General features: G+C 40.9%; 1 protein-coding gene across 6 annotated transcripts in view; it reads right to left on the reverse strand.

Annotated features, from left to right (window-relative positions):
* Positions 1–13,481, reverse strand: part of LOC126271869 (neuronal acetylcholine receptor subunit alpha-7) — a 1,066,999-nt gene that overhangs the window by 132,170 nt on the left and 921,348 nt on the right. The gene's annotated exons all lie outside the window — the stretch shown is intronic.

Here is a 13,481-nt window from a genome sequence, read left to right on the forward strand (position 1 = left end):
TTATGTATCCTCGCTTTGTAAAACTGAAGTTCATTTCACATAACTGTAAAAATTTTATAATCCATTTAGTTACCCATTTTATTTGCCCGAGTAAACTCTTCGGCCGGTTTACTCGTTACATATCCCCAGAAGAATTCATCAACTGTGACCAACTATCAAATTTCCCGAGCAGCAAAACTAATAGTTACAAGAGAATTTATGAAAATTTTTGTTAACGAAAGTTCTTAAACTCATTTTAAATATTCTTGGGTAATAGAACTTTATTTGAATGTCACATGAGTGGCGATTATTTTGTTATGAAAGCGGAGTTGTGGTTTTAGTAATACCATTGAAATCGTCGTCTTCTTGACTCAGGTGATGGTGTAATGGATTCACAAAATTTGTTTAACTGAAATAACAGGTTTATAAAAAATACTTGTACGACATTTAGGGTCATCTCTCTGACATAAAAAAGGGAAAATAAAGTAAACGTACGTTCAGAATTGTTTAACTTATTAGGCCGTTGTCCACTTGTTGTTGCTTACAGGGGTAGTAGCTCTATCTATTTTATTAAAGATCCTTACATGACCTACAGACTTAATCATGTATTCGTGTTACCGCGCTGCATACGCATAATAAAAGTAACTTTTCCTTATTTACTATCCTTCTTGGTGTTGAAATTTTAATGCTCGGCAGAGTATGTCTGTGAAGATTGTTTGCGTTCGACCATACCTTCGACGAGACACCATTGGAGTTACATCTGCAGCAGGTCCAATAATGAAGCGGAAATATCAGAACAGTTCTGAGCTCAACCGTCGCCCTGAGAAACAGATGAAGTTAACTGAGAAGAACCACTGAAAAGTGTAGCGTCCTGTCGTACCGAGCCTTAGACGTTCTCGCCATCTGTAGGAGGGGAGTTTCATTGTGGCTCAGGTACAGAGGAAAGTTGCAAAACAATCCGATGAGAGCTAGTACGAGTTGGATTGTACGGCTGTGCTGTTGGCTATAATAGTGATCGCCTGAAGGAATGCGCAGTGTGACCTAGGGCGGTCTTTGGGCTAATAGGAGAAGTTTTATGGTGTGATGATGCACAACGTAGTCCGGAGACGGACGCGTGTGCAACTAGTAGATGCCTGGCAAATAATATTTTTTTTAATGTTGGAACGGCACAGTTAAATTCAAAGGATGATAGTCTGGATCTCGTTTGGGCTCAGGCTGCTAGTTTTAGTCAAAGACAAACCATCAGAAATAATTGTGAAAAAGAACGGGCAAGTGCGAGTAGGACTGGAGCTCTGAGGCTTCCGTAAAGACGTAATAATGTATATAAACAATAACGGTAATGAATTTGTGCAAGTCTTTCTATTTGACGCCACTTCGCGACATGCGTACCCCTTAACAACCCCAGTTATGCAACCTGGTAAAGGAGACCTAACAGTTTAACGCGAAAAATGAACCACATGTTGTTTCTGACGACTCCTTATATCATCGAGAGGTAAAAGCTACGTTAAAACGAAAAAAAAGACTGAAAAATCCGTTGTCCGACACTTGATCCCGTGACCACTCAGTTTCCAGGCACGCAATTTACCACTAAATCTCCAGGCCCGGCGTTAGTACCGATTGCACGTCTATAGGTTTTGATGAGTGAGTCTATAAGTATCGAAATATGTAGCATAGTTGGCTGTTTCTTTCGACTGCATTGTCTTAGAAGTTTAAATTGTTCACACCGAAAAGGGAATGTATATCTTAGAACGTTACATAAATTTCAACTTGACATCTATCTCATTTAATGAGAAAAAGGGGTTTTAATAGTCGGACAGACGCGTAGACAGACAGTCAGACGACATAGTGATCCTGTGTGGATTCAGTTTTTACCGACTGAGGTGATGATGATGATGAAGTCCCATACTCCTTGACAGAGCGTAAGGGACGATGCGGGAGACCCACACCGACGTACTAGGCAAGGTGCTAGCGGAGATGGTTTGCCGTTGCCTTGACCGTAATGGGGATGAATCATGTGAGGTAAGAAACCCTAAAAACTGAAGAAATATTAAGGCTTAAGTAACTTCTGATTATAAAGAGAAAGACATGGAAATCAATCGAATATTTCCCACAGGAACAATCCGGCAGGTGCCTCATGCAATTTAGTGAAATTAAGTAAAAAGTAGATCTGGATTCCGGACGGGTAAATGAATCTCGGTTCTTCCGCATGAGAGTCGTGTGGCTTAACTGTGTGACACTTGGCTCGCCCACAAGGAAAAATTTGAAGAATGAATGCTTCACCCACTGAGCACCACTTGTAGAAACGTATCTGTTCTGCATTTACGTGACAGTGTTCATATTCACAGACCAAGGCTTACGGCGTTGGAATTCGACTTGTGCGACACCTCTATCTAAACATCTTTGGAATAGATGCGTGCCAGATTATTTCAACAAGAGCTCACAGACGACTATTGACCATATCATAGGATGAATAGAAACAGATTTCACATTCAAGCCTCCGGCAGATAAAAACTGTGTGCCGTACCGTGACTCGAACCTGAGACTTCGGTATTTCACGGGTAAGTGTTCTACCTAGTGAGTTATCCAAGTACAGTTCACAGCTCGCCCTCACATCTCTATTTCGCCAGTCATGGGTCGAGAGTCTTGCTCTGATGCTTCAGTTAGCAGAGCACTCACCAGCGAAAGGCAACGGTCCCAGCTTTGAGTACCCGTGCGACATAAAGTTTTAGTCTGTCAGGATGTTTCACATCAGCACAAGCTCTGTTGTAAATGAAAAATTCATTCTCGAAATAATCTCCTAGGCAGTGGTTAAGCCACTTCTCAGTTGTATCTTCTCTTCCAGGAGCTCTAGTTCCAAAAAATATGTGGGAGAACTTTTGTGGAAGTTTAGATGGCAGTGGAGGAAGTATCAGCACAACCGGAGCTGCGAGGGCGGGTTGTCAGTCATGCTTGGATAGCTCTGTCGATAAGGAATTTGCGCACAAAAGGCGATGGTCCGAAGTTTGAGACCCAGTCGGTACACAATTTAAACCTTCCAGAGAGGTTCAAAACAGCGTACGCTCTGCTGCAGGGTGAAAAATCATTCTCGAAAGATTCAATTTTCATTATGTCAGAATTTAGTGGAAACCCTTTCGCTGAGATATTCACTGCGTGAATGACGATATATGGAAAAAAAAAAAAAAAAAAAAAAAAAAAAAAAAAAAAAAAAAAAAAAAATTGCTGCTCGAAATATTTGGGCGCAAATGTGTGTAGGCTCATACGAACCAAAGTTGTTTTGCTGCCTTCAGTTATGGTCAAATATTGTCTTGTAAGGCAAATATAAAGTGTATGCTTCGGATAAGCAACACCATGCTGGAACAAGAAGGAACACTCAAGAACTGTTCAAATGGCTCTGAGCACTATGCGATTTACCTTCTGAGGTCATCAGTCGCCTAGAACTTAGAACTAATTAAACCTAACTAACCTAAGGACAGCACACACATCCATGCCCGAGGCAGGATTCGAACCTGCGACCGTAGCGGTCGCTCGGCTCCAGACTGTAGCGCCTAGAACCGCACGGCCACTCCGGCTGGCCTCAAGAACTGTAAAATAAGTGTTCATACCACGCTGATAAATGACTCATAGACTTCAGATCAGAATCTACACACAGAAAATGATGTTTATAAGCGATATAAGGACCAAACGCCTTTTCATGGGCACAGTCCGGTTCAAATGTAATGTAGCTACACGTCTGCGGAGTTAGGTGAAATGCTCTGTGCGTTTGGTATGTATCTTTAAGTCCCTTATTTGCATCCACCATTGTCTGATACGCATCTGCAGGTGTTAAAATGAGATAAACCATTACGATCCCTTCGCATTGTCGGAGCTCTGTGGGTAGGTTTGCGCTTGCCTTTAATTATTTTACTTTGCTGAAGTGGACTCGCATCTGAAGTTCTGTGATGAACTACAGAAGGGACGTTTCTGAATGCTGCGTCAAACTAATTTATCCGCATCTCACAGTGGCAACCAATACTGATACTTTTTATTTATGCTTAGAACGTTTTGATGAGGAGAGCTTTCGTACCCGAGGTTGCGCGCTCTGCCGACGCACCTGGTAAATTCCCTTATGTAAAACAAAGATGTAGAAGGAGGTAATGACCAAATAGTTTTATCCATGTTTTGCAGCTGTGAATATGATTGTATTAAAAACACGGAGAGCATGAAGAAAAACGCCTTTACTCACAATTATTTCGTGTTTTATTGAATTGTACGTTGCATTTCGCACTCCTCTGCGTCCATCGTGAGATACAGATCGTCTCAATACATAGACCTAATTTACTTCTGCTCTTAAGTGAGGTGAAATCTATATTCCTTTTATAAGAAGGTTAGATGTTAGGTTTTGTATTTTGTGAACCAACTATGGAAAATACCGAGAGAAACAGTGTAAAAACAGTAATAAACATACCGAATAAATAAGGAGGAAAATTTTTAACCTTTTATAGCTTGTGGGCGTTGGTTTACCTTTTTTGCCATTGCACATCACGGCACTCAAGGCGCTCGTACATTTGTTTATACACGTCACAAATGTAGTTCAACGTGTTATGATCAAAGATGATATTCATCACGTAGTGTCAGAGGTCTGAGTATTAACTAAACTGACATACACAACGAAATAATTTTAAAATAATTCTTTAAAATTAATAAAACAACACTACGAAAACTGTGTGTTCATTAAACATAGAATCAGGCTTCTTGATTTCATTGTGGTATACTTTCAGTTGTTCTAACAGATTTGGAGTCTTATCGTTGACTTCATGGTGCAGTACTACCAAATTGTATTCTATCTTGCTAATAATGCGGTTGGTCTCCGGAAAATGCTGTGCAACAACTGATATTTCAAAGGGTTTGAGTCTGGAAGCATTTCTGTGTTCCTGGAAACGAGTTTTGAAATTTTTGCCTGTTTTCCCTAAAACAGCATATAGGGAAACTGGGACATGATACTTCATTCACTCCTCTGCTGCTGAATGTTTGGGTTTCTTTTATTTGTATAAAAAGTTAATACACTTACTATACGACAACATAGAAACAGATACCCAAACATTTAACAGCGGTAGACTGTATAAAATGTCATGCCCCTGTTGTCCTGCTTGCTAAGCAGAGAAAACAGACAGAAATTTCAAAACTTTCAAGAATACGTAATGCTTCCAGATTCAACCATCTTGAAAAGTCCCATATCGTACAATATATGTTGGGAACCAAACACATTATAACAAGACAGAAAACAAGTCGGCAGCATTACACAATGAAACCAATGGTAAGACACTAGATCTTTTACAACATATGGGTATATGCCACCATAAAATTAAAAAGCCTGAGTCGATGTTAAATGAACAGACGGATTTCGCAGTGTTCTTTTAAAGAATTATTTTAAATTTACTTCCTTGCATGTCTATTTCGTGAATACTCAAATCTCTTATACTACGCGAGAGACTTCATCATTGATCATATCGTGTTAAACTACATCTGCAAAGTGCTTTTAAAATGTGTAAATAAATTTGTGGGGGCCTTGAGTGCCACGTTGGGCGATGACAGAAAGAATAAAGTGACGCCTTCAGGGGTTAAAAGGTTAATAATGTTCTTCGTTTTGTAAATTTTTCACTATTTTTTTTCACTGTTTCTCTTCGTATTTTCTGCAGTTGATTCACACAATATAAAACCCAACACTTAACCTTCTTAGAACAGGAACATAAATTTCAACTCACTCAAGAGGAGAAGTAATCATTTATTAGCCCGCCTGGTTAGCCGTTCGGTCTAACACACGGCTTTCTGGATTGGGTAGGAGCTGGGGAGGCGAAGGGGTGAAGTGGACTGCGGTAGTTGTCGTGGGGTTGTGGATCACTGCGGCTGCGGCGGGGACGGAGCCTCTCAGTCGTTTCTAGGCCCCTGGTTAGCATACAATTACTTACAATCATTTATTAAGACGATTTGCATTAGACGATGGATCCACAGCGTCCGAAATGCAGCGTATAATTCAATAAAACACGAAATAATTGTGAATGAAGGCGTTTTGATTCATACATCATGCGTCATAATCAAATACCTGGATATGGCAGGATGTAATTGTGAAATTTAAAATACACCCTTCGTATAGACTGCGTATCGAAAGAACTGCTGGGTGTCAGTAACTTGGTGCCATGTTTGTTCCGCGCCGTATCTTGTGACCATCTTCAGGCCATTATGATGGCGACGGTACACTCAACTTTTGTATTTAAAATCCCGCCGGAGCATGCACGGTGCACTTAGTTGCTGTAAGTCTGTTGTAGGTCTGTGCATTCCTGAGAGCGCCCTCCGCTGGTGAAAACTCGCCTCTCCGATGTCAGATCGATCGTCTTCACGCAATAAAATCGCCGAACGGCGCCGGCTAATCCCAACTGATAAGACTCTCAGACAGTCGTATTTCTACTGACTGAGTGATAATGACGTTACAGAAGTATGAAGTATGGTTCGCAATTGTTGTTGCATTGTATTTTATCGAATGATCAAAATCTGTTTATAAGCCGGTAAATTTTTAAATTCCACATCAAGCAAAACTAGGGGAAGCAAATGGTGCAGTGTATTCGAAGATCTAAAAAGTTACTTTAAAAACAAGAGAGAGGTTACTGAGCTTGCAGAGTTTACTGAGCTTGCAGACACAAGGGAATTATTCCAAAGTTTGCCAAAACTCTGTGTTTCATTAATGCCGCTGCTACAAATCATATAAAATGCAAAGTGATAATGGCACTTGTAAGAGAGAAGATTCGTTGTAGGTAATGCTACTTTGCTTATGCCACTGGAGGACAATATTACCAAAATAAGATCATTTTTTTACGTATCACAAGATCGATAAGTATGCTACTAATCATATAATGAGAAAAACTGTGGTGTCTTTGACTTCCCCTCTTTACCTATTGTGGTCACTGAGGGACTAAGATCGCATAGTTCGGTTCTCCCTTTGTCGACTGCCTAAGAGGCATAAAGAATTTGTGCCTCTATCGTGATCAACATTGAAGCAGCCATTTATGAATTGCCTAAGTATTCAGACCCATTGAGAGCAGGAGTCCACTGGATATAAATCATATGAGAAATTATTCTGATTTCATCAGCAGATTTAAGTCACTTAAGCTGAAAGGCAAAATCTTATTATTCAGTTTTGACGTTGTCGCTCTTTTTATAAAAATATTGCTGGTGGAATCGCTACATCTCATTATCACCCCAAAAGTTTTGGGGCTGACATAACAGCATTGTTTGAGCACATCCTCTCCTCGACGTACTTTTTATTTAACAACGAGTTTTATGAAAAATCTGATGGTGTTACCGTAGGTATTTCTTTAGCTCCCCTGGTGTCCAACCTTTCTACGGAAGATTCTGAGAAGCGAACAGTCGACTTAGCAGTTTCAAAATAACAGTACTTCGGTGATATTTTAATGATACTTTTGTGGTTTGTCCTCATAGTTTTGACAGTCTCAAATAATTCGTGCAACATCTAAACTATGTACACTAAAATATAAAGTTTACTATAGAGACGAGGAATTAAGCTTGTTTGCCGTTTTTAGACGCCTTGGTGCGACGTAAAATCAGTTTTACATTTGGATATTCCGCTCATTCATAAGGACCTATATTTACAGGCAAATAGTTACCACCTTGCGGCAGAAACAATGAGCTTCTTGAAGACTTTGATTCACCGATTCCAAACTGTTTTAGATGCCATTAGCCTGCAAACAGAACTGGAACGTTTCCAAATGATATTCCTGGAAAATGGATATTAATTACAGCAGGTACGGAGACATATAAACGGCGGAACAAGGAGGAGGATGAGAAACAGGTCTTAGAGATGAGAGCCTACCTGCCTTACACTGGAACCGTTTCGACGTAAATAGCAAAGTATTTCGAAAACGGAAGGTCGAAGTGATCGTTCGCTCTCCTCCAAAAATTACTTCCGAGATCGGTCAAAGGTGATCTGGAGTTGTACAAGGCTGGTGTTCATAAGATTCAGTGCGTATTCTGTAAATCGTATGTAGGACAAAAGACGCGAACTGTACAGGAGAGCGCTGTAGAACACGGAGCAAACGGGCTGTCGCAGAACAATGTATTACTACTGGTCATGCGATGAAGTACAATGTAACAAAAATTTTTGCCCATACTTCAAATTTCTGGAGCTCTTATTATCAATGAATCACTAGAAATACGATATCTGAAGCTCTTACTGATCGGGACGGCGGTTTCAAAATGGATTCTTCATGGAGTCCTGTTATAGTAAAACGTCGTGCTCTGAATACCCGGCACCGATCTACGATTTTACGACATGAAGACGATCGATCTGACATCGATGAGGCGAGTTTTCACCATGGAGGACGCTCACAGCAGCGAACAGACTGGCATCGTGCGTTCGAGCAACTCATGCGCGGAGAAAACTGTGTACACCACACATGCACTGGCGGGACTTTCAGTAATGGAGCTTAAGGTACTGTCACCAGTGTACATTTGAAGGTGGCCAGCAGACTCTGTGGCGAAATATCGTGGGAGCAAGTTACTGACATCTGCCAGTACGCCCAAAATTTTATGTAACAGAAATGAACTATTGTTGAGGATATCCAGTGGTCATACCTTCCCATATTTACACCACAAAGCAGTTATCACTGCGACTCTCCGCATTCCTGCAGACATCTGGCTATACTGCAGTGAGGTAGCATGACTTGAGTTCTGTTAGAACAAAGTACAGCAGTTAATTCGTGAATAACGCACGTGTCATTTTGTTTGGTCATACCACTTTCGATGGAGAGGTGACAGATGCTGAAACTTATGAGATACCGAAATTCATTATGTGTCTGATTTCCTGGTATCTTTTGTCTTACTGTGTTGCTGTAAACGAAGTCACTGCGTCTTTTTCGTGTCGGGAGATACTAATGAGGTGTGTCTAATCCTAATAACTGAAGCACAGCGTTCGTATCTGAAAGCGTCGAAATTAGTACGTCACGACTGCAGTAGAGTGGGCGTAGAGGCTTTCCAGATGATCGTTACGTGTGCACCACTTTAAATAAGGCGACAACTAATGCTGTAAGCGCCCCACATTTGATTGTTGCTACAATTTCCACTATTAAAACTTCCTCACGTTCTTAAAGGACGGTTATTCTTGACTGAAACCACTGCACGCTAGGTCGCGTTGTCTCATTGCGGCTTAAGAATTCATGCGAAACTCAAGTACACAATGTCTGACACTGCACTGAATCCCCTGGAGAGGTTGGATGGATGTGAACATAGCAAACAGAGGGATGAGGGGGATTCTCACTATAGAGGAGATGTTCAAGGGACACACTATGGCAAAATACGGGATTAGTACTTGCTGTATTGTTGCAATCGAAACTTCTACTTATGAATCATCGATAGAACGAACAGCTCGAAGTAAGGGGGTGTAGGAAAATTGCCTTGTTTCGCCAATGCGTGTTTTGTCTGCTGAAGAAATGTTGGCAGCCTAATCAACTACAATCATACCTGCTATCATACTTGAGAATGGCTCCACTTGATATCTTAGGGTCTCAACATTTTTCTTTCTATGGAGAGTATATAATGTACTGTGATGGCGGCTAGCTGATCCTTTATCCTATAAAATTTAAATTTTTATTCTCACTTTGATGCTTTTTATGGTGATAATACACAAGTACTATTTTATATTTTGGATGCTTATGGTGTGTAAATGAGTGAGAGTGAGTTAATAAGAATGTGTGAAAGTGACAGATAGTTAATGGGATTTATTATGGGTAATTCCAATCTCTGAATAGACTATATTTATTTCAGACACTATTTTACAATAATTTATCTCTTTCTCGGTTTAGTTATTTTATAGTTACGTTTCCTTTTTCTTTAATTTTTTTCTACATTGATTCTATTTATCTTTTTGTAGGCGTATCAGGTACACTATTAGTATTATATTTATAAATCTTTTGAAGTGTCGTTACTTGACTAATTTTAAAGATATTTGTGAATTTATTTATATAATTACTTCAGCTGCCTTTGTGTATCATGCATTTGTTTAGAATCTCAGCAATTCCCTCAAGTGCAAAGCCTCGAAAACCACAGGCATACACAGTCTGCATAAGTAACCAAGTACCGTCTGGTGCCAATATGCATTTGTGATTAGCCTTATGACCAGTTCTAGAAATATAATTTTACAATCTATTTGCAATTGACCAACTTACCGTGACGTTTTACACCACAGTTCAACATGCTGAAGCTATTTTTCACTATTTAAATTGATTATCTATCGAGAACATTAGGAGTCTGTGGTCTGCAGTATCAGTTTGTAGTGATGCGTATTCATTTTTGAGGGTTGTCGGACTAGGTGCACATAGCCATCGTCAATGCAACCCCAATGTGTTAAACCTTTGAGCAAGGAAAAGACTGAGTTCAAGTTCATCGCAAAGGGGTACGAAACCAAAAATGCTTTATAAAGCAACCTACAAACCTTAACCAAATGGTTCAACTAGGAATGTCAGCTAATAACGTACGTATTAAAATAGCAATGTTACTGAGTGGTGCTGATACAGTAAATAAAACTTTCCACGCATGACACTATTAAATATTTTATGCGTTATGGTTGACCAACAAAAAGCGACTTTTCAGCAGTCACTTCATTTAAGATGCAGGCAGATAATATTGTTTTAATTTTAAACAAATCAATATCATTCGTGCCTTGTCGCTATACTAGGCAGCTTCAGATCTCCATATCTCTACCTAATCCGTATTATGCATGGGTAACTCCGTGCAGTCCGCCTGTAATTTACGCTCTTGCAATTTGTTCGTACCCTCGGAATATTCCAGCTCAGCCGTTTCGCGCTTCAGTCGTGACTAATACTCCGCCAAGTATGGGTCCTGCTGATGCCCTACAACGTTTTCGTCACTTTGGAACGTTCTGTCGGGAGCCATCCCCTGTGCCAGCCGTGACTCATTAACATTTCCACCCTGGCGGGCTGCAGACGTGTAAAGCGTTCTTGACTGTGGTCTTGTACTCGCGTGTAATGCAAATTGTGATATACTATTTTAAAATATAGGAATTTTACGTTCAGTTTCGTGTGTAGTTGCAATTGTTTGTCAAGAATGAATGAAATACGAAGTCTAGTTATTTGTGGGTATATTCTTCTGTAAAAGACGAAAGTAACAAAACTATACAATACAATTTTTATGATAAAGCATTATGTTACATAATGAATACAACGTGTAGAATCTTCAACAATTCTTAAATACATCACAGTTCTAAGTTTTTTTTATTTAACCACATAAAATACGAAACATTGCCTCGTGATCCGAACTGTTTTGTTCGTTTCAGTATACTTAATAGACTATGTAGACCCTTCGAAATAATTAATACGTCTCTGAAATCTATTACCTTTTGGCACAGGAACAATGGAATCTATTACTCGTAATTAATAGTCTAGCACATCCCTAGTTTTATCCTCATTTAAGTCACACCCCGAGTAAATTACTTTATCTCATATACGAATCAAATTTTTTTAGGGAACTTCTGTGTGTGTTTATGTGGTTGTTTGATATAATAAAAATTTTACTCTTGCCACAAACTCATTGCATGGCCACGATTCAAAGGATCGAGGCGGGCTTGCTGTGTTGAGCAAAATTGCACTGCACAGCAGTAACGGCGAGAGTGAGCAGGGCAGCGAAACCACATCGAGGCAAGGCCCATGTTATGAGCTATATGACTGGTGGCCGAGATTAGTGCAACAAAGACCTCCTGAAGCCGTATACATAGCTCTAAATTTTGAAGCAGATTCATTCAGAGTCCAGAAGAACCACCACAATGCCAGAACCATTGTAGATAATGAGACGAGTTGGCACTGCCAGTTACAGCCATAGGTTCGAGACTGCGTTGAGCCATCCATCTCACGCACTAAGTCTGTTCTGTGGGAATTGGTGTCACGGCGCCACTGACCACCCGTCCTTGCCTCGCACCACAAGACTCTTGTGAGAGGGCAGCGAGTCATGTCCCAAGCACGGTAGTCTTCCGTCGCCTCCGTGGTACACATGAGCTGTCACTGAGTCGCCTGAGGTCTGCTCAACGGCAGCACACAGTCCCAGTAAGAAGAAGAAATGCGATGCCGACGTCAGCGACTAGACCCACTGACAGACCGCTTTTGCCACTGCTCAGCGTCACATCAGTAACGTAGGGTGTTGACACCCTTACATCTTCACTTGGGCAGAAGCCAGCTACCTGCTGGTCATTACCGACTTGCCGTCCTGGAGTGGGGTGTGACTGCCTCATGTTGTCAATGAAGAGATGTGTAATTGAGGTTTAATAATATATTTCTCCCGATCACCAGTCTGTCAGTGGGACGCACCGGCCCATCTCTCCACTATTCTCTCTAAGAGTGGTGCCAGATATCGGCTTTAGCCCTCTAGAATGGTGTTAGGAGAGCTGAGGTCACCACCAGTGGGCAGCGAAGGGTGTATTGTTCAGCAGCCTATAGTATTTTAGTTATGGTGTGAGTAAGGCTATTATTTGTGTTTTGGGCCATCATAACTGCAACGTTACTGTTGTGAGACCAGAGGAACCGGCGAATGTCTCCCAGTGTAAGCGTAACTCTAAGGGTCAATGGTTAGAGCCCATGCTGTGTAATTTAATTGGGCATTCCGCCCCTTGAACCAAATCTGTGGCAACTGTTTGTTTTACATGACTATATGGCAAGACAGTGCAGGAAGTCTAGGCGCCTCATGATTAGACATAAGAAATAAGTGTGGTATGTTATTAACTAAGGAGTGTTCTGTTTTTATCATGTTGGGCTCTTGTCGTTCAGTTCGTAAATATGAGTAAGGATGAGGCAATCGCGAAATCTGAGCCAAAAGGCGTTACTGATGATGAAGCTTATCAATAATTAGTTGATCAGGTAGTATGGGTAAGAGCAGAGAATGTGTTTGCGAATAATATGCTAGCAGAGGAGGATGGGAAGATGGGTTGTTGAAATCGAAGTCTAGGGGTAGGTCCAGCTGTTGCCAACCTTGTTACTCACTTTTTCCGTCAGATCATCCAAAGATGTGTTGTCTTTTCTTTGGCTAACATAGGGGGTTGGTCAGACAAACACTTACTGCAAATGGAAATATTGCACCTGTCAGGAAAGCCAAATCCTTTGTACGATGCACAGAGGCACTGGACGAGGCAGAAACGTTTGAGCAGCTCATGCAAGAATTGATCGCAAATATATACACTGAAGAGCCAAAGAAACTGATACACTTGCTAATATCTGCCTAATATCGTGTAGACCAGTGCGAACACGCAGAAGTGCCACAACACGACGTGGCATGGTCTCGACTAATGTCTGAAGTAGTGTTGGAGGGAAGTGGCACCATGAATCCTGCAGGGCTGTCCTTAAATTCGAAAGAGTACGAGGGGTGGAGGTTTGCTCTGAAAAGCACATTGCAGGGCATCCCAGATATGCTCAATAATGCTCATGTAGGGGGAGTTAGGTGGGCAGCGGAAGTGT

The sequence above is a fragment of the Schistocerca gregaria genome, chromosome 5 (assembly GCF_023897955.1).
Source record: "Schistocerca gregaria isolate iqSchGreg1 chromosome 5, iqSchGreg1.2, whole genome shotgun sequence".
Lineage (NCBI taxonomy): Eukaryota > Metazoa > Arthropoda > Insecta > Orthoptera > Acrididae > Schistocerca > Schistocerca gregaria.